This window comes from Callospermophilus lateralis, unplaced genomic scaffold, assembly GCF_048772815.1.
Source record: "Callospermophilus lateralis isolate mCalLat2 unplaced genomic scaffold, mCalLat2.hap1 Scaffold_63, whole genome shotgun sequence".
NCBI lineage: Eukaryota > Metazoa > Chordata > Mammalia > Rodentia > Sciuridae > Callospermophilus > Callospermophilus lateralis.
Window position 1 is genome coordinate 7934154 of NW_027514713.1, and position 21330 is coordinate 7955483.

At 49.8% G+C, this 21330-nt stretch overlaps 1 non-coding gene and 1 pseudogene across 1 annotated transcript; one reads left to right on the forward strand and one right to left on the reverse strand.

Moving 5' to 3' along the window:
* The window catches only part of LOC143389477 (transcription termination factor 1, mitochondrial-like), a 36567-nt pseudogene extending 20896 nt beyond the window's left edge, over positions 1-15671 (reverse strand).
* A 1461-nt stretch (positions 15672-17132) lies between these two features.
* On the forward strand, positions 17133-17258 carry LOC143389722 (small nucleolar RNA SNORA28). The gene has a single exon (XR_013090155.1). It is a non-coding gene; the product is annotated as a small nucleolar RNA SNORA28 (small nucleolar RNA).
* Positions 17259-21330: the final 4072 nt, after the last annotated feature.

A 21330-nucleotide genomic window follows, 5' to 3' on the forward strand; every position in this document is an offset into this window, starting at 1 on the left:
GGCTGAGCCTCTGATTAAGGATGAGGAGCACCATAGCTCCCATGCTGCAGGGATTGGTGCCCTACAGCTGGCCATCCCCTGCTCTTCCTGGCTGTCAGGTACCCTGTGGCTGCTGGCCTCTGGGGCCCAGGGCTTGTCCTGCCTGCACCTGCAGGGTGAGCATCCTGCTGCCCGAGCTCCAGACTTGGGGGGCAGGAGGGTGTGGCTGCTGCAAGTGGATTTACGGTGCCATGCTCACCCAGGGCTGGCCACCAAGGTCCTCTGTGTGGCTCTGCAGGTGTCAGGTCAAAGGCCCCTCCTGGGCAGCCTCCCCACCCATGGAGCTTCACGCCTAGGCATCAGGATCCGGTGATGAGTCTGTGCACTGTGACTTTCCCAGTCCCCACCTGGATGCCAGCTCTGTGACAGCAGGGCCACCAACACATCCCCTAAGGCCCTATCCTGTGGTCAGTAGTCCAAGAAATAAATGGAAGAGGGTAGAAATCAGGAGGGCAGAAAGACAGAGGCCCTCTAGGCTTCATCCCTTTCCGAAATCTCCACCCTCAAAAAGTGTCCCTGGCTCTGTGGATGCCAGCGGGTTGTGGGCCACACACACGCTATCACGCACCCACCACCCAGCCCCCAATCTGCCTGTCACCCAGGCTCCTGCCCAGGGCACTGCCTAATGGGCCTGGGAGTAGGAGGGACTCTGGAGCACTCCCGTCCAGATCCCTGCCTACCCCTTAATGACTTCTCTGGAGCAAGTTCCTGCAGGCCACGGTGGCACAGGAGAGTGACAGGAGCCGGGACAGATACAGTTGCCATGATATGGCCACTGTGGTAATTTAGCCTCAGAGCTCTGCATCCCCAGAATAACTGAAGAATCTGTCATGGGAAAGGAAGAAGGAGACAGCGTCATGTGGCCTGATATCCTCACCTCCAAAGACACAGTCCAAGTTCCCGTAGCCGAGGAGGCCCAACTGCGGCAGTGGAAGGAAGATCCGGGTGGAAAGCCACGTCTGCTCTGTGGAAGGGAAACGGTGAGTCAGAGAAGCTGTGGGTCAGCCACGGGGAACCAGCCTTCCTCTGGCCACAAGGCCCTTTCTATTAGGGACAGTCTGCAGGAGCCTGTGGCTGGCTCTCCTTTCCTCCCAGCCCTGTGTGGACAAAACAGAGCCTCCACTGCTGAAAAAAAACAGAAGGCGGGGCAGATGGGAGGGAGCCCTGGCCAGGATCAAGGAGCCCATGTCCCGGGTGTCAGGAGACTGCTTCTCCAGGCTGGGCCTGCGCCCCATCATCTGAATGGCTTCCCTGCCCCACTGACTCTTGGGAACAACTCGAGATGGGAGGCCCCTTTGGGAGGCCCTGCTGTCCCATGGGGCAGAAGTGCCACTTTGGGCACCAGATGTGGCCACACTGCCTCTGCTGGGAGGCAGGCGCATGTTGCTTGACTCCAAGAAGCTGAGCCCTCCCACCTCAGTGTCCATATCAGAACCCCCAGGCCTCCAGGGGCCTGGATTGCTGCTGGCCTCTGTCCTCTGGGAACCACACCTTGGATCCCCTGGAAACCTGCTCTCCCATGTCAGGGGGACGAGTGCGGGAAGCCGGGAGGAGCAGCCAGCACACACATCTCCCTGCACTGCCCAGAGATTGGGCCACCCAAGTTGCTCCTGGCTCTCCCCGACCACTTGGGCTCAGAGCTGCCTCTGAAACCTGCACTGAGCCTCTGGACTTGTGCAAGTCGCTGACCCACAGGGCCTGGCCACTTCACGGGGTGCAGGACAGGCAGACAGCAAAACTCTGCACTCTTGCTAATTCTTTGCTCCAGCAACCCCTCCCTCAGAGGTGAAGAACAGTGCATTTCAAAGGTGCTCTGGGCATCTCTAGGTGGAGTCTGGAGATGGAGGTCTGCAGCAGCCTGGTGAGGCCTGGGGCTGGTGAGTGTCAGAGGCTGCAGAAGAGGGAGGCCTATGGCCAGGGGGGCTCCAGGAGCAAGCCTGGGGTATCTAGGCCCCCCAACAACCTCAGGGGAAGCACATGCTTATTGACAAATGCAGCTTCCAGGAGGAATCTCAGACACCCTGCCTCCTAGTGACACCTGGGGCCACACCAAGTGGACTAACACAGTGGCCCAAGACTGGCCTGGCTCTTGTCTGAGACCCCTGGGAGGCCATACACCCTTCCTATGTGGCCCTCTCCTTCACTGGACAGGGAATTAGGTGGAGCATGAAGACCCTGGAGGACAGCGAGCCCAGCAGACATTGGAAAAGGAGAAAGGAGGGATGGAAGTTGTGGGGGGACAGAGGGGAGGAAGAGTGAGCGAGGACTTTGAGGACAAGAAAATGCAAGACAAGGGATCCCCCCAAAGAACACTGTGCCCAGACACCCAGAGACATCAAGGAGGCTCCCGAGGCTACTGAAGTCACCAATGGTGACCCCAGTGCAGTTCTAGTTGGAGCCAGCCTAGGAGGGGGTGCTGTCAAGCTCAGGCAGTGCCCTAGGAGAGAGGGCCACTGGGCAGGGTGCCTGCCGGGCTGACCAGCTGTGCTGCTGCAGGAGGGCGGGCAGAAGGTCCCTTTCATGTTCAGCAAAGCCACTCTCAGTTTAGCAAACACATAATAAAACTGACTTTAAAAAAGCGAGAAGGAACAACCCCTCTGGTCCCCATGTGATGGGGTCCAGGGTCACCATGTCACTGGGCTGAGTCTTAACTCGGCTTTCATGACAGATGTGCGAGGCAGGCACAAGTGTGCCCAAGGTCAGGACTGGAAGATGGCAGAGTTAGTGTCTCAACAGCCTGTCTGATCCTGACCTCAGTCCTCCACCACCAGGAGAGTCGAGGTGTCCCCTTGTCACCTAGGAGGAGACAAAGCATCCCAGGCCAGCAGCCGACAGGGCAATGCACCCGGCAGGGTTGTGTGGGAATCTGGACCCAGGTCTGCCTGGTTTGAGCCCCTGCCCTCCCAGGACGCCCCTGCTGCTGCAGGTCACCAGCTCTGGTCCAGCTGGGTCCTGGGCACACCTAGCCAGCGCTCACAGAAACAGCTTTTCCAGAACCTTCTGTTTCTCCTTGCACAGGGGAGATTACAAGTCTGCTTCTCAAACTGCCTTTGTGAGGCAGAAGGAGGGGCAGGCTCATGGGAGGCTGGGAGGTTCCCTTGGAGGCCCGAGCATCTCTGATGGGACCTGGCGGAGGGAAGGGTCCGGGCCGCGGTGCATCCTGAACAGGACGCAGCTTTGGGGGGACTCAGGAGTGCCACTGAGAAGCATGGCCAGGTCAACCAGGGGTGCCCCTGGAGCGACCAGTGCAGAGGGAGGAGTTTACTTTGGCTCCCAGGTTGGGAGGCTTCAGTCAGGGGCTTCTGGGAGGACAAAGCCACTTATCCCACAGGGAGGCAGATGAGAAGCCAGGATGTCACAGCACCCTTGGAGGGCACAGCCCGGTAGCCTCAACTGCCCGAGGCCCTACCCTTCAGGGTTTCCACCACCTCCTCCTCTGGCACCATGGACTTGGGACCTCGCCTGTAACACAGGGGTCCCTGGGGCCACTTCAGATCTATACCATGGTACTCATTTTTACTGCCCACCTACTACGTGCCAGGCATGGTGCTAGGGATGTGACGGTGAAAAGGACAGACAGGTCACCACTCTCAACAGAACCTGCAGCCTCATGTCTTTGCTGGGAACTGAGGTTTTTACAAGAGGCATATGTACAAAGGGACAAGAAACCCAGCTTCCCAAGTTCACTGCCAACGGGCAACTATTTCTGAGAACACCTGCAGACCAGAGTGCAGCAAGGCAGAGAATAAAGGACGTGCCACGGAAACGGGACTTTCCCTGAAAGGGACGGGTGACAAATGTGCGTGAGTGGAGAACCTCTGGCAACCCTGGGATGAACCAGAGGAGCCAGCAGGGCTCCCGGCTTTCATACAGAGCAACTAACACACAGCGCATCCACACACCCCGCTCACGTGTGCACACCCATGAACCCTCCTTCAGGACTGTCAGCTAACAAGGTCTGGTTCTCAACCAATGGGGCTCTGTCCTGTCCCCAGCTCCATCCGCCAGTACACCTGGCAATGTCTGCAGATATTTCTGGTCATCATGAGTGGGTAAAAGATGCAGGTGGTGTTCAGGAAACACAGGAAGACACACTTGTCTGGGGCCCCAACACAGCTTTCCGTACACAGATTTCAGTATTCTTTGCAATTTTTGTTTTTTTAGGTTTTCAGAAACATTCACCACCGATGCCCCTGCCCCAGCTCTTCACCTGAACCAGTGACAGACCTGGGCACGTTCTGACAGGTACAGAGTCCTTATAGGATTTAAAATAAAAAGTGCCTATCAAGCGCGGTGCAGGGGCCTCTCTGCCTCAGCATCGATGGCCCCGCCCAATTTGGGCCTCGCCACAGTGGCTCAAGGGGCCAGCACATTCGTCACTGCTTCCCCAGACCCACCTTTGTCTCGTGTCAAGGACAGGCACCACGTTCCTCTGGTGGAGGCCCCATTAGGTTGGGCTCGGAAGCCAGCTCTTGAGGCAAGGGACCCCAGGGGTTCCCTCTGTCCCTGCACTCAGCAACACCCCAGCACACGGCTTATGCGTACCACATGCCAAGCACCATCTGGGGAGGAGGGACAGCAGAAGAGCCCTGCAGGCCCACAGGAGACGCTGGGCCTCAGATTCTTCACCAGCCCCAGGGGGTGGGAGCAAGAGGCACTGAGTGTCTAAGAAACACCAACACCCAGGGGTTCTGATTGGGGTGGGCTGGTGGCACCAGACCCCAGCTTTTTACAAGTCTCTGAGGCCATCTGGATGCACAGCCAGGCTCCGAGACATGGGGGCTGGAGGGGCATACAGGAAGAACTGCATTGAGACTCAGGGTCCTTCACTGTCAGGCTGGTGCCTTCTGTAATACTCGACCATGACAGAAGACTGGGTTTGCAACCATGTTACATCCCCAGTGTGTTCAGCGACTTGACAGGCAGCACCCACTGCATCTGTCCAGGGACATCTGCCTCTGCTCTGCAACCCCAGATGTCAGCCCACACCCAGCCAGGCCCGAAGCCTTGATCTACCAAGTCCCCATCCCCAAGGCAGCTAAGCCCACAGACAGGTGACCACAGCTTTTCACTATGCGCGAGGGTTTGAGTTTTTCCAGGTATGGCACCGTCACAACTTTGTGGTTCCGACACCTCCCCTGGTCAGACCTCCTTTACTTGCACACTGTTCCTGTGGAACAGCAGGACAGGCATCAGGGTCCCATGACAGATTTGGAGACCCAGGCTCCTGGGGGCGGGGATCAGCCACCAACAGAGACGTCACCTCTGTAAGCTTCTCTTCTCCATCTCTTAAGTGGAGGTAAGGTTCCACCTGGGGGGACAGTCACTTACACATAAAAAGGGATACATGGGAACTTGGCCTGGCATTTAGCACAGTCTTCCCAGAAGTAAAAATAAAGGTGGCAGGTCTTACAGGGTGGCACTGCCCGGGGGAGACCTGTGGGGCCAGTTTTGGTTGTTGCAATGACCACGAGTACTCCTGGGTTTACTGGGCAGCAGCTGTCCTCCCCAGATGCCCCAGATGATCCATGCCATCTGCACCCCACTCAGAACCTCAGATCCTCAAAGCTTCCTGCTGTCCCCTCTGCTGACAAGCCTCTTCCCACCAACTCGAGCCCAACCTCATCTGTCCTGCATGTAGAAGAACATTCAGCAGCACCCCTAGCTTTTGCCTAGAGGCCAGCAGCACCCGTGAAGTCATGACAACCCCAATCGTCACCACATGTCCCCTGACAAGTAGCCTGGTTGACCACCACACCCCAGACCATGGCCCTCTTTAGCTCTCTGGTACTGACAGGCAGGAAGAACCAGCCCAGACCTCCGAGGCAGAGGGGCTTCAGAAGGCTGGGGGATGGAGCTTCCAGGGTGACGGAGCTGCCAGGTGACAGAGCTCCCAGGGACCTTCTGGGTGCAAACAAGAGTGATACATGGTCTCCTCATGCTGTGCTGACATTCTCTGGCTGTGTGTGCATGGCAGAGCACCCCCATGGGCCCTCAGTAGAGGCGGAGTGTGCCCCCATCACCAGGCAGCTGCCTTCTGATGTTGCTGACAGTTTTTTTCATACTTAAAAACAGAACGAAACCGACCAAACAATGAATTTTAAGCCTCTTTGGTGAAAGGCAGTGATTCCCAGCGCCCCGCAGGCACCTGCCTGGGCACATAGTGGCACCCTGTCTGGAAAAATGCATGGGGATGATTTATGTTATGGATAGAGAAGAATCCTCAGGGAAGGAGGGAGCATGGGTGGCCTTTTGCACTTCAGATAAGAAGAGGGGGGAGAGGGGGAAAGGGAATGAGAGAGAGGGAGGGAGGGGGAGAGAGAGAGAGACAGAGGGGCATCACTGATCAGAGCACCCCCTCCTGCATCCTGCTTCCCTGGCTGGAACACCCTGCTCCTGCATCTGAGCTCCTTTGCCAGTGCCTGGCTCCTGCCCCAGGGGCTGCAGCCAGGCAGCTGGGAGCTGTGAGTGGTCACCTCGCTAATTCAGTAAATGAACTTTGAGAAGCCCAAACAGTTGTTTGGATGGATCCTCTCTCCTCCCACCTCCCTGACTGCCTGAGACCTCAAATAAAATAAATTAAATAAAACTCAAGACACAATCCGAGTCTTTTCCGGCTGCCTTCTCTAGCGGGATCCAGAAAAATGCTAATGATGTGGCGCTGGGATGTCTGTGCTGTTTTCCTTTCCTCCCGTCTCCTCCCCCTGGTGGCAGGCTGGCCTGGCCATTATTCCACCAGCTGCCATAGATGTCTTCAGCCAATCAGAGGCGATGGCAGCCACTTGCACCTTGCTGACAGCTGCTGTCAAAACACTCTCACAAGCAGCAGATCAATAATAACTCAAAAATGAGATACAAATGAGTGGCTCCTCCTGAGTGGCCGCACCCTCCAGCAGCCCTCTGGTTCTGGGTGCTGCGGGGATTTCGGGGATGTGTATAGAGGCTGCAGCAACCCTGGGGATGCGGGTTGAAAACCCACAGATCAACTGGCCAGAGGTGGACTACTCTGCCATGAAGATGCCTTGTCCCTTGGAGGGGACCCCAGGACTTTGTGGCTGGTCTGAGCTCATCCCCCAAGGCATATGGCCACCCAAGGATGCAGCTGATGAGATAAACATTTGCCAGGAAATGGCCATGGAGGTCTCCTGAGGGACAGCGTGGGAGGCCCTTCCCAGAACACCCTGGCCCTGCTTGCCCCTCCCGCTGCCCACTGTGGGCTGCAGGCTGTTTCTTGTCAAGCCAAATCTTTTCCAGAGTCTTGAGCTGTTTCTCCCCCAGGGAAGTCCACACTAGCACACCATATTCCCAAATGCACATAGCAGCCCCAGGAGCACCAAGCCAGCGCATCAGCAGTCCTCCACAGTTCCCGGATGGAGGGGGCTGGGCTGGAGGCGGCGGGGACTCGGGCTCAACGTCATGGCTGGGCCAGGAGTGTCCTCTGGAAAGGGAAGGAGGGCACTCCACACGTGCACACAGCGCCTGGCCAGGTTAAGGGATGCTAAAAAAATCTACTGGTGCTTTTCTCCTCTGATACACAGACTGTTCAGGGTTGGAGATGCTGCTTGGTTTCATTAAGCCAGGGTGGTGGCTCAGGCTGGGGTGGAAAGCCACGAAGGGATGTCATGCACATTTCAGGCCAAGAACTGGAATAGTTGTAATATTCCAGGCTCCTGGGGCCACAGTTCTTCATAGGCCTCCCTCCTGCCCCACCCCCCACCCCCGGCCTCTCTGCAGGGAGCCTCTGCCCCTCCATGGATGGGTTGGGTCAACATTCAGCTTACCTGGTTTGCTGTGACAATGTGCATGCTGAGTGACCGGGCCTACATCACTGAGTCTACTTTACACAGTGAGCTCCCCTAAAGGACGCTGCAGGCCAGAGCAACTCACTCCAGAGCTGAACTGGCAGTCCAGTGCTATAGGGGAAGGGCCATAGCTTCTTGCAGTCTTCGGCCAAGGGAGCAGTCAGCTGCATGGAGACCCCCACTCCTGAGCCAGGGCAGGAATGCAGACTGCAGCCTGGCATAGGCTGGGCTCTCATCTCACCAGTTAAGAAACCTTGGAGACCTCCGGTAAGTCACCTTTCTCTCCCAGCGCTGTCTCCCATCTGTGAGGTGGTGACACTATCCCTGTCCCCCAAGGAAAGCAGGTTGGCGGGAAGCCGGAGCTGACCTGCTGGGGCTGGAAGCAGCGTGGGACCTTGTTCAACTTCCCAAACTGTCCAGCATGAGACTAATTTCAGGAGCAGTAGAAAGGGTTTTAAAGAGCTAAACTGACCTGGTAACAGGGAAAGACTCCAGGCTCTGCTGTGAGTCAGAGACTCCTGGAATGACAGAAAGTGTCAGGCCAAGTCCTGCCAGCGCAGTCTGTCCTGGCTGCGTAAAAAGGGCCGGTGTTGGAGCTGGAGGCTTGGCTGCATGCCTAGGGAGAGGACACCAGGGTGTGAGACAGGGCTGAGAGCCAGCCACTGGGTCTGAGTCTGCACCACAGAGTTCAGGACACACGCTCGCCCTGGCCACCATGGTGAAGTGACACACAGCTGTCCTGCTAGGAAGAAATGCTCTTCTTCTGGTGCGCATGCACGTCCTTGCTGGGGAGCAGTTGCCAGAGGAGCAGTAGAGGGCAGGCGAAGGGGACCACATGGGCCACCACTGGGGAGCCCTTCCCACTGGCCTCTTTCCCCCAGGTGTGTGCAGGTGTGCTCACCTGGTGGGGTACCTCCACCACTAGTGTTCCAGCCCCGTCTTCTCTGCTGGATGAAAGCCTCTCCCTTCCTATCACCCCACCTGGAGTAACTCAGCCCCTCTGCCTCATGGTCGAGCACTTATAGCGTCCCCTTCCCTGTCACAAAGAGCCCTTCAGGCAAGATCCCTGCATGTGAAAAAGGCGGTCACGTCTTGCTCAAGGACAAAACTCTAGAAGCAGGTGACAGATCAGAGGATACAGGTGGTTCAAAGGGGCTTGATCTGTGCTGAGGGAAGCTCCTGCCTTTGGCCTTGGCTATGGGTCATGGGTAGCTTGTCCCCCAAGGTTCAGATGCTGGGTACTTGGTCAAGAGGTCACAGTACTGAAAGGTGGGAGACTGTGAGGAGGGACTGAGTGCAGGTGACTAGGTCACAACCACACTGGGGAAGGATGGAGGCAGGTCTTGGGGCAGGGTCTTGGGAACAGATCAGTGTCCTGGAGAGCAGGTTGACACAAGAGGAAGCCTGGCTCCTCCCCACGCTCTTGCATCCTCCCACATGCGTGTGCCTCCTGACAGTGCCCTCTCTACCATCTGCCATGCTGGGACATAGCCAGATGGCTCTCACCAGCATGCTGGCTGGCACCATGCTATTTGGGCCCTACAGCCACCAAAATCATGAGCCACATAAACCTGTTCACTCTATCAAGTTCTCCAGCTTTTGGTATTTTGTTATAGCAATACACAGAGCAGGAGACAGACTCTTTAAATGTAAACTAAATTAAAATTCAGTTCCTCAGGCATAGTTGCCACATTTCAAATGCTCATGAGCCATAAGGGGCCAGTGGCCCACTGTACTGTGCAGTGCAGACAAGGCCTTTCTCTTTGTAGTCACAGAGTTCTCAAGGGGCTGATTGGTACACATGGCAGAACCAGAGCATGGGTGAGGTCAGCTCAGCCTTGATGACTGGCACTGGGAATCCAACCTGCACTCAACCAGGAGCCCCCTCCCTTCTCATGCCCCCGCCTTCCACCACCAGACCGACACCCGTACACATGCAGATACGTGTGTCTTCAGCTTTCCTACGTGACTCTATCCACAGCTCTCTGTGTTCACACCTGTGTGACATGGGGGTATGTGGAGAGAGGCAGAAAGCAGAGTGGGAGAGCCTGCATGGGCCAGGGGCATGCCAGGGCTTCAGTACAGGGCGCTCAGTCACAATCAAGTTGAGCTAAAGCGCTGTTTCTGCAGCTCAGCCGGGCACAGCATTTTCCAGACCCTGAACCTGCCGGATGGAGCATTCCCACCCCCAAGATGGCCCAGGCGGCCAGAAGGAGCCCATCATTAGGGGGACCAGCTCACAACAAGATCAATCAGACGGTGGACAATGGAGCACCTCTCTCCCAACCCCAAGGGTAGTTGCTGCCCGCTCGCAGGTGATCCTGAGCCGCCAAGCGCTGACTTGTATTTCAAGGGAACAAGATAGTTGTGTGGAGCTGGCAATGGGCCAAGACTGAGAATCGAGGGACTCGATCATGCTGCCCTGGCCAGAAAGCCTCAAGCCAGTAGCACTGCCTCCTGCAGGGCTTGCTTCCCCAAGCACAGCCCCCTGTTGGTGTCACCCATGAAAAGCCCCCACCAGTGGATGGACCTGGACCCAAGGCCACGTTCCTGATACCACAGCCCACACCTGGAGTTGAGCTTCTGCAGAAGAACATCATCTGTCACAATAAGATAATGCTGTTAATTTGAATTTTACTGATTTTAAATTCTGTTTGTATTTAACTTGAAAATGTGTTTTGCATTTAGAGTCCTTAAAGAGCCAAGAGCTCAGGCTGCCAGTGGACTCCGAGTTCCACATTTGTCCATGAGTGAGTAATGCAATGACAAGAATATTGACACCGTCCCCATGGGGCTGACCCCCGAAGCTCCTTTCCTTTAAAGGGCTCTTTCCACACTGCTCCAGTCTGAGTTGCTGAGATGGCCATGACCACAGGAGGTGCCCCAGCTCGAGTGGAGCTCCCTCCTGGAGAGACAGGGAAGCAAGGTGACTCTACTGGGGGCACCCGGCCTCACTGAGGGGTGGCAAGGCTTGGCCCTGGTGCCTTCTAGAAGCAGGAGCAGTGAGCTGTGCTCTGCCACCTCAGACCTCATGGAAGCCAGAATTGGCCACTCACCACACCACAGTCCCCAGGGAGGACTAAGTGGTGCCGATCACCTGCCCGGCCCTTAGAGTCTTGTTGAGGTGAGCTGCACCTGGCACCCACCAAGACAGCCCCTTCCTTTCCTGGAGTCTTTCCTGCTCCTGTGACCCTGCACTGGCCCAGCCACTGCACTAGAGATGCTCAGTGAGCCCAGCTCAGTGAGGAGTTTTGGGTAAGAGGCTGAGGGTGGAAGCTGCCTTTCCCTGGGAACCTCAGAGACATGGGGAAGATCACACTGCTGCCAAAGAGACCTCTGCATGCTGTCCTAAGTGCTGCTGCCTTCCAGCACCCAGGATGTGGGGACAGGCCACAATGATCAGCTCCAGCAATGAGCTGCCAGCAGCTGGACTAAGCAGAAGTCTTGTACTGGACGCACGCGGTCGGGTGGAAGCCGTAGGAGCTGCAGCCAGAAAGAGGGGCAGGTGCACATGCCACCCCAGCCCTGGGGACGGTGCATCTCCCAGGGTGTCCCTTCTGCTGTCTGAGCATCTGCCGCCCACCTGGAATCAGTCTAGGTGTGGAGTCTAGGGGACGTTGGCTGCAGGGAGAGAGGCTGTCAGTTCTCCAAGGGAGAAGGCGGCCAATGGCTACCATCCTTCTCCACTCCTGGGGTCCTTTACCTGTTTTTCCAGGAGGGGAGCCAGGTTCTGTACCGGCCCTGTTGGACTTGCCCCCAGGTCAGTCTGCAGGAGGAAACAGCTTCACTGCAGAGAAATAACCCTATTCCTAGGCCAATACCAGGGCTGCTACCTTAAAGTGCAGCTCTCACGGTCACAAAGACATCACTGACCAATTACAATGCCACCTCCTGTTGCAGTGGGAAGAGCCTCAGGATTCTCCAACACAGGATTCCAGGCAGCCATGAGTGGTCAGTTTGTGCTGGTTTGGGAGGCAGAAGCTATCCTCTATGGCTAGCCTAGCTCAACCCTTTCAGGTGCACTCAATGAACAGGCCCAGAGAGGTCATATTACTGCCTGGGCAGACACAGTGGAGGCAGGGCAGAGCTGGGTCAGAATTCTGCCTTGTGCCTCACTTGGCTGGTGTACACGTCACTGGGAAAATCACACTGGCTTGATTCCAAGCCATCAGCCAGCGTTTGATGACTGAAGGACAAGGACAGCAAGAGAAGTGGTGACTCAGATGACCCAGGTATCCACCCTCAACATGCGGTGCTTGCCCTGGCTGGGGAGCAGGGACTGTGCCACCCCTGAACTTGGTGGGCACATCCATAGGCAGAGGCAGGGTCATTAAAGGCAGTGCAAAGACCTTGAAATAGAGTCACTTGAGCCACTCCATTAAAGGAGTGGTCACTCAGTGTGTCCCCAACTCCTCAGGGCTGTGTCCTGCATCCTAAATGTAGAGGCACAGTCTTAGAAATGTGGCTTGTGTGTGCCCACCCTGTGACCTGGGCCAGGGTCTGGAGGGACATGGAACAGACCTGTGGCAGACCTCTGAGTGATCTAGGAACAGCCACACGTACTGTCCTCACACTGAGCACAGGCAGAGCTCAGTGTCCTGCCACTGCTCTGCTGCCCCAGGCCGACACACACCCACCAGGTGACACCAGATTGCGGGGGCAACTCGCTCACACTGAAGTAGGCCTGCTACTTCCTTGCATGGTGAGTCGGTGTCGAGGTGACAATCTGTGCAGACTGTTTTCGTGCCCACATGGGCGGGTGGGGTGATCTGCCCTCCAGCCTCAGTCCCCAGGCCGACTCTGGTGGCGGACACATGTACTCCTGACCTAGAGCTAAGCACGTGTGCTGCCCTGGGAACCGAGAGTCGTCCCTTCCCGAAGCCCATGGAAACGTGCTCTTTGAGGGCAGCGTGCTTGGCCCCTCATGTGGGGGATGCCTTCTCGGCATCACCAGCAGACAGCTGGCCCCCACTGCCCCTGTCCTCCCTGCCAAGCAGCTCACCTGAAATCTTACAGTCTGGGACATTAAGTTCTCTCACTTTCTTTTGGTGACACTGGAGATCATGGGGCATGCTGGGGCATGCTGCCACTGGGCTCCCTCCCCAGCCCTTTCCTACTTTCCTATTTTGAGTCGGGGTCTCGCCACGGCATTGCCCAGGATGACCTCAAATTCACAGTCTCCCTGCCTCAGCCTCTCAGGTCACTGGGACATGGCCTGTACTCGTAGGGTGACCTCAGACTTACAGGAACTGGAGGGAGGAGACCCCTCCCAGCTTCTCGAGGGGACAAGACTGCAGCACAACCCAACCACTGGTATGCGGCCAGCACCCCCACAATCCCAAACCCCTAGTCCCCCTGTCCTGCAGGTGCCCTGCGGGGTGGCCCCTCAGTCCACTAGGCTTTCCCACAAGGCAGCCTGGAGCAGATGGAGGGCTGTCATCAACGGGTGCCTCCCTGCACCTGGGCACATCGTGTACATGGGCTGTCTTCTCTCCCGCCACTTAGAGAGACTTAGCCGAAGGATCCTCCAGCACGCACCCAGATGGGATGGGTGCTTCTACTCTAGGTGATTCTCGGGGAGCCCCCGGGCTTCCAGGGGGCACAAGGGCTGGCTCCTCCCCTGCTGAGCAGCACCTGTGTCTTTAGCTGCGCTCCTGACAAGACACCTGAGTTGCTTCTGACTCTGGGCTGTGTGGACACAGGGGTGCGTCCCTGCTTCCTCTCCAGGCACCGCTGCTCCTGAGGCAAGAGCCGCCCCAGGTATAGCCCACGCACACAGTGTGCACCCGCGCTTCGAGAGTGCATGGCCTGCACCACAGTCCACCTCCTCCAAACCAACCCTGGACCTTCAGCCGTCCCCCAGTGTCATCTGCCCAGCTTGGAGCACCACTGAGCCATGTCCGGGTCCCAGGACTGCCTGCTCTAGACCCGTCTTTAAACGAGACTGTGCGACCCGGGTCCATGCAGGTCTTGCTTACCCACTTTCCAGGTTGAATAAGCTGTCAGTGCCTCTCGGTTCCCGTGTACGGGTGGCCACAATCGCCACCCACTTGTTGACTGGCTGATGTGCCTCTCTCCACGGGCACACCAGTGCTCACTTCTCTGGTGCTGACACCCAGACAGCAACCCTGGGTCTTGCAGATGGACGTGGTCACTCTCTTCCTGAATGGTTGTGCCAATTTCAATTCCCACCAGCACCATGCGAGGACCCAGCTCTAGCATGTCTCAGGCATTTTCAATCCAAACAGAAATCACAAAAGCTTATTTTCTGCATTTGTTTTACATGGCATTCAGGAACTACTGCTACTATATAGCAGCCATTAATTCAAACTACAGTAGTAGTTAGGAAGACTACACTTAAGCATGCCAATATTGAGTTCTTATGAACTTTTAAAATAAAATACCCAAAGGATTATTACATATATGTTTGTGGTGAAGAAATCAAAATTGTCCTTTCTGAAAGGCCCAAATTCAAAATTAAATTATATAAATACATTATATGAATTTTTTAACAAATATTTTTTCAGTTGTAGATGGACACAATGCCTTTATTTTATTTATTTATTTTATGTGGTATGAGGACCGAACACAGTGATTCACACATGCTAGGCAAGCACTCTACCACTGAGCCACAACCCCAGCCCCAAGACTTTTTTTTTTTAACTCCCCAGGCACTGTTCTAGCCACTTAATTTTTTCCAGTTGAGCTTCAAATCTTTTTTGACTCCAAGATAGAAGAGAAATGTTAGAGACACTCAAGTTATAGCCAGCATGTACCAATTCTTTGATTCGACTTTTTAAAGTACTTATGCTTGAATCCAGAACCCAAGGACTTTCAATTATTTGTAAAATACTAATTTTTTCTTCTACGAGGCAGTCTATTTTATCATTAAACTTTTTATCTGCCAAGAAGATCATATCCGGATAGCTTAAGACAAATTTTTGTACCTCTTCTTCAGTACATTCAAGAGAAAACAGCTTCTCTTTGATATTTGTATAATTTCTTTTGGCACATTCTGTAGAAAGGTCTAGAATTCCAGCTCCTGGACCACATAGTAGTTGCAGCAGTTCTTCCTTGTTCAAGTTGAAAGTTGACTGCAAAAATTCAATGTTAGCTTTCACCCGTTTGGTGCTCTGAATTAAGATGAAAGGATTTTTAGAAATTATCTTCCTGACAAAATTTGTGGAATCATTGTGACCCAAGAACAAACAGACTTCCTGCAAAACTTCAATCATCTGTTTATTCAAATCAAGACTATTGGAAAAGGTGCAAGGGGCATTGGCTAATAATCAACACAGGCATTTCTGGGACAATCCAACTGAGTAGAGGAACTTTATATTATTTTCTAAATTTATATTGTTATTGGACCAAAAAAAGGATTCAGGAGAACGTTCCAAAATATTTACAATTTCAAGGTCTGATTTCATAATCTTTCTCCACAGATCCCACCGTTTTGAAAGACTTTCAGAAGTGCGTGTTATAGCTCGTGGATATCTTGATATGATGCTAGCAATCACTTCTTTGCTAGCTCCTTTGGACAAAAGGAACATCTTTAGGTCCTGCTCATTAGTAACCATTCTATTAAAAACTCCAGGCTGTCGTTTCTTTGCCATGTCAATATCAACTTCCATAGTAAGTTAAGTTGTTCAATAGGTCCTCATTCTCCAAAGGCTCATTGTCTCCATTATTACATGTCACACCAAAAAGCCTAAATGAAACTGATTTGAGGATTTCTGCTGAATAGCGAATCATCCAACATCTTGAACCAAAGAAAAGGTTACTTCTCATATACCAGAGGTTTCTTGATGCCATAATGGTCAGGTATCCCAAACCTTTTGGAAAGCTGCATAAAATAACACATATAATATTACAAAAATATCTGCATTAAGTAACCAAATGACCATATTATCATCCTACAAGCATCACGGTCCTTTTTATAAGAAAATACCTATACTTTTAGCTCTCCTGATGCTAATGGTAATAATTCAACACTCTTCACTCCCTAGCTCACTGCTTCTGTTGGTTATCTGTGAACCCAGGGCTGCTATCATTTTTAACATAAAGAAGAATGTGATGGCACCATCACTGCCCTAGAATTATTCTAGTTTTTTCCTTTCTCTATTTGACCTTAATTGCCATCTCTACCCAAAACCAGGAGTCCTTCTCCATCTCTACTTTGTCTCCTGGTTTCTAAACCTTTGGTTTATTCCTAATAAATAACATTTTCATTTCTGCCTTGTCTTCCAACTTCCCAGGTGTTTGATCTTTCCCTGCCCTTTGATACCAGGCTTCTTTGCCTCTGGACTCCTGTTTTCAACTTCTAAATCCAGCCCTGAAAGCCAATACCTCAGATTATCTGATTTCTAGCTAAATATATTTTACTGGATTTATGCTATCCTTGAAATCCATGTAGGCTTTATAGCTTTAATTCTTACCATTTACAGACCTCTGGTCAACAGCTCCTGATTCTAATATGCATCTCATTCACTTTACCTGATTGTCCCCTTAGTTGTAATGCAACAATTTAAAACAATTTTATGTTCAAAAATATGCAGTTAGGGAACTGGGTGTGTACCTCAGTTATAGAGTACCTGCTTAGCATATATGAGGACCTGGGTTTTCAATCTCTAGCACACATGCACATAAATACACACAAAATCTAGTTGTGATAATTAATCCACATACTCCACATTGAGACCTCTCTATATTGCTCAAATTCCCAATGTCAAGTGATCCTCCTGCCTCAGCTTCCCAAATAGCTGGGACTATAGGCATAAGCCAATGTGCCCAGCTTTATATAAACATTCAAATGTAATTTTTACCATTTTTCTCTACCCCATCACCATATTACACAAGACTAACCCAGGACTGTCTACACCTGTTTGACTACACTTTCAGCTTCTATCATGGGATTAAAACCTTTTTTTAATATTTTTTTTAGTTTTAGGTGGACACAGTATTTTTATTTTATTTTATTTTATTTATGTAGTGCAGAGGATAGAACCCAGTGCCTCATGCATGCCAGGCAAGCACACTACCACTTGAGCCACCTCCCAAGCCCCATGAAACCTTAATAACTATGAACTTATATATGATTATAATCATATGTCCCTATTAAATGAGCACCTTCATTCACAGGAAATATTTTATTAGGAAAGCAACAGAAAATCATTCTTCTATTTCTTAATCTATCAGAGGATTTGTTCCTATAAACTACTTAAGTTCTGAATCATACAACACATAGATTTTAAAAAAACTACTTTCTCTTTTTTAGAATATATGACTGCTTGCAATCAACACTCTATGACAGATAACTGAAACTGTCTGATACAATTTGAGCTTGCTATAGCAAGAAAGTGTAACCTATTCCAGTGTTCTCTCTTCCATGAGACAAGCTGTTATATAGGCTTAAGCATTATTTTTTTAAATAGAATATATGGCTGCAACAAATTTAGTTCTTGATTTCTAATTCCTTACAATGGTATCTTACTTAGAGGAGGCATGTCCCTTTGCCCCTTCTCTCAATTATGCATAAAATAGAAAATAAAGATAGATAATTCCAACCCACCACTAAATTTCTTGCTTAACATATTGCTTTTAGGATCAATTTCAATGAAAACCTCTTTGTATGTGTTTTTGCAATTACTCCAATTTGAACAAAAACTTAGATTGTGCCTACATGCTAGAAACATTCCTGTGGCTCACATAGTCTACAGATTCTCAAAAGAACTAGGAAAAGATTCTAAAACTATAGACTCAAGTAACATTCAAACTCAAAGGCAAAGCATTCACAAAGCAAACATCAAACAATAAAAACAAATCTAAACTCTACTGAGCTTACTATTCTTCAGTTCTCCATAACTCCACATACTATTCTATAACAACATTTCTTCCAAAAATGCATTAATTTAGAAATTCAGAAATAAGATCCTTCTTCTAACTCAGGAATAAAGACTACCTTTCACAGCTCAACAGCCTGTTCTCTCTTCCATGCTCAAAGGTGACCTCTACTGGAGAATGGGACAGAACACTGTCAGCTAGATATCAGAGCAACATCTCTAAAGAAGGGTGCAAGATAATCCAATGGAATGTAGGGGGAAAAATACTAAAACTCTAATGTATTTGTGTCTTAGTCTTTGAAAATGTACACTTCTACATGTTGTATAATGTATACAACATAATGGCACTATAAGACAGGTATAAATTACTATTTGTGAACTTTTTTATTGATAGTACGTACAAGTAGAAGTACTACTAACATAAACAGAGCTGAACAAGGCACAGAACATTCAGCAGAAATTCTAACAGCAATTCAAAAATAAGATAAAATATATGCTGAGTTTTTAAAAAGTAACAAATCTTTCACAAGTAATTTCATCTCTTTGAGTGAAACTCAGAGAGTCACCCATGATAAAAATCTAAGTGAACTTTGCTTTCTTCCTCTTCCTCAACCGTCATCAAATCATGCAGACTCAGCTTCATCTCTGAACTCCAATTTCTCTACTTTTTTCGGTTCTCACGCTCTTAAAAGTCTTCATATTCTCTTCCCCAAGCCATACCAGCTAACTAACTTGCTTCTTACACCAGTCACTCAAAACTGCCACAATACTAATATTTGTAAAAGGAAGATCTGATTATGTCCCTCATTCTGTGATTAAAGACCTTTTCAGTTCCCTCTCAGAAAAAAATAGACTCCACCTTCTAAAGGCCCTCACCACTTAGTTCAAACTACTTTTCCAGCTATCTCTTCTATTGTCTTCAATCAAACTCACTGCCTAGCATCATCACCTCTCAGAACTCAGAACCCATTCTAGTCCCCCTACCTTTGCTTAAGCTGTCCTTTCTTTCAGAAAGGTTCATATTCCTGATATCTACCCATCGTAAATGGTTTTCCCTCAAATCTTCAACTTAAAATATTTACTGTTGAAATGAATCACTTGATAATAATTTATTATTACAGAACTGAAATATGAACTGGATTATAACACTAAAATGAAATAGTGACCTCAAAAACTGAATGAGCAGTTCTCTGCTAAACCGAAAATCAATGGTAATTAACAGTACTGACCATTGGTGAACATATGAGAAAACAGGAAAGTCTCAAATACTATTATTGGAGGATAATTTAGCCCCATCTATCACAATTTTAAATGTTCATCTTTTAACTCAACATTTCCACTTCTTTAGAATTAAACAAAGGGAAAAAAGGACAAAAATATAACAATATTGTTATAAAAAAGTATGCCCATCCTAACATTTGCTATAGCAAAAAGAACCCCAAATGCCCACTGATAGTAAAATTATTTAACAAATTGTGGTATGCTATGTGATATAATATCATACAGGTGCTAAAAAAAATCATAGCATACCTAATGAAATTAAAAATATCCAAGATATTCTCAGTGGTAAACTGCATAATAATGAATTATACTTTTAAAGGAAAGAAATGGTAATACATACAGCAAAAGGAAAAAGTGAAATGACATTTCTGAAAGATTAATGGGGGCTCTATCATTTCAGAAATATTATGATTTATTTAATGAGTATGTGTTATTTTGCAATCAGACAAAAAATGTAAACAAATTAAACTGGTCTAGGGGTGAATTATGCAATGGAAACTGTGTTACCTTTATTTTTCAATTTATTACACAAAAAAATATCAGACTTCAAAAATACCAATGATTTTTACATTAGCAGCTCTTCTCCAGTCAAGTACTCATATAATATCTAGCAAGGTGAATAAATAGCCTGTTACAATTTGGATCTGGAACCCCCCAGCAAAGGCCCATGTGTTAAAGGGTTGGTCTCCAGCTGGTGGCAGTTTCTGGAAGGTAGTAGAAACTTCAGGAGGTAGGACCTAGCTGGAAGACATAAGGCAGTGTGGGGAAGGGTATTTTTGAAGGACATATTTTTGTTCCAAGACCCTCCTCTGCTCTAAGGAGCAGTTTTTCTCCACTAGGTGCTCCCAGTCATGATGTTCTGCCTCACTCCAAGCCCACAGTGATAGAGCCAAGTGATCATGGTTTACCTCTGAAACAATGAACAAAACAAATCTTTCCTCCTTTAAGTTGCTTTTCTCATATATTTTGTCATAGCGACTCACATAGCCTAAGTTATTAACTTGCTCAATCAACAAATTCAAAAATAATAAATATTTCATAATTGTCTTCAATTTCTCTCTCAAACTGATTCAATTTCTCAAAACCATATATTAAGGGCTAATGTTCAAGCTTAACACACTGAAAATCTCTGTACTTGTAACTTGTGAAGTCTAAGAAATAAAAGAAGAGAATTGGGACTGGGCTTGTGGCTCAGTGGTAGAGCGCTGGGTTCCATCCTCAGCACCACACAAAAATAAATTAAATAAATAAAATAAAGGCACTGTGTCCAACTATAACTAAAAAATATTTTTTAAAAAAGAAGAGGATTTATGTTCCCTTTTTCTCTACAATTGGCCTATTAAGGGGCTTCTAATGAAAATGGCTAACCACAGGTCCTAAGGCAACACATTCCAGCTGATCTTCTTTTGACACAGCAAGCTAATATGGAGTTCTTTGGAACAATGCATTTCTCCCCTTACTGATCTTAATTGGACTTTTCATCCCTCCAGAAAAGCAGAAATCACTGTTTCTATACATGGCACCCCCCCCCAAAAAAAAAGAAACCGCAAAACACTGCCAAGAATTCATAATAAACAACCACGCATGATACTTCTGTAAGATGCATTACCTCATGTAAACTGAAGATCTCTCAGTCATACTGAGAAGAAAACGGCTAGTATGCGACTAACGTGATGGGGAAGGGTAGTGAAATCTCGAATATATTTTGTAAAACCAGAGCTAAATGCTTCATACACATTGTCTTAACCCCATGTACAACAACCTAAAAAGTATTACTTCTAAAATTACAAAATCTAAAAGGGCACCGAGTCCCCTTAGTTTGTGTAGAGTCTGAACACTGCTTCATCTTTCTTAACTCAAAAACCACAGAGGCTCTTCTCATCCCTCTTCTTCCCCCAAGGGAAGCTCGGCAAGGAGTTGAGCTGAAACCAAAGACACCCAGGCACCCTTTCAAACAAAAACAAAAACCAGCCAGCCCCCGTCTCATCTGAACCATACACAGTAGCAAGGTTTACCATAGATGCCTTCTACTTCGGCGTCAGGAATCCTAAACTGGACAGAGGAGAGGAAGTGGAGAAGACTAACTTTCTGCTTTGGGCCGCGCGCATACATGACGTCATCGGCCCTGCGCCCCGACGGCCATGCTTCAGTCCTCAGTAGCCCGACTTGAAGAGCCCTGCAGAGGGCGGTAAGAGGCCGTTGTGAGTGCCAGGATTGGCGTGACTGGGCCGGTTTTGAGGGCGTGACAGGGCGGAAGCTACTCACCGGCCAGCCTGTTTCTCTATCAATGAACCAATTCTGTTTTATCTTCCGCTTATATTTATCATATTTGTTGTCACTTTGAATTAACTTTGTTTTGTTGTTTTGTA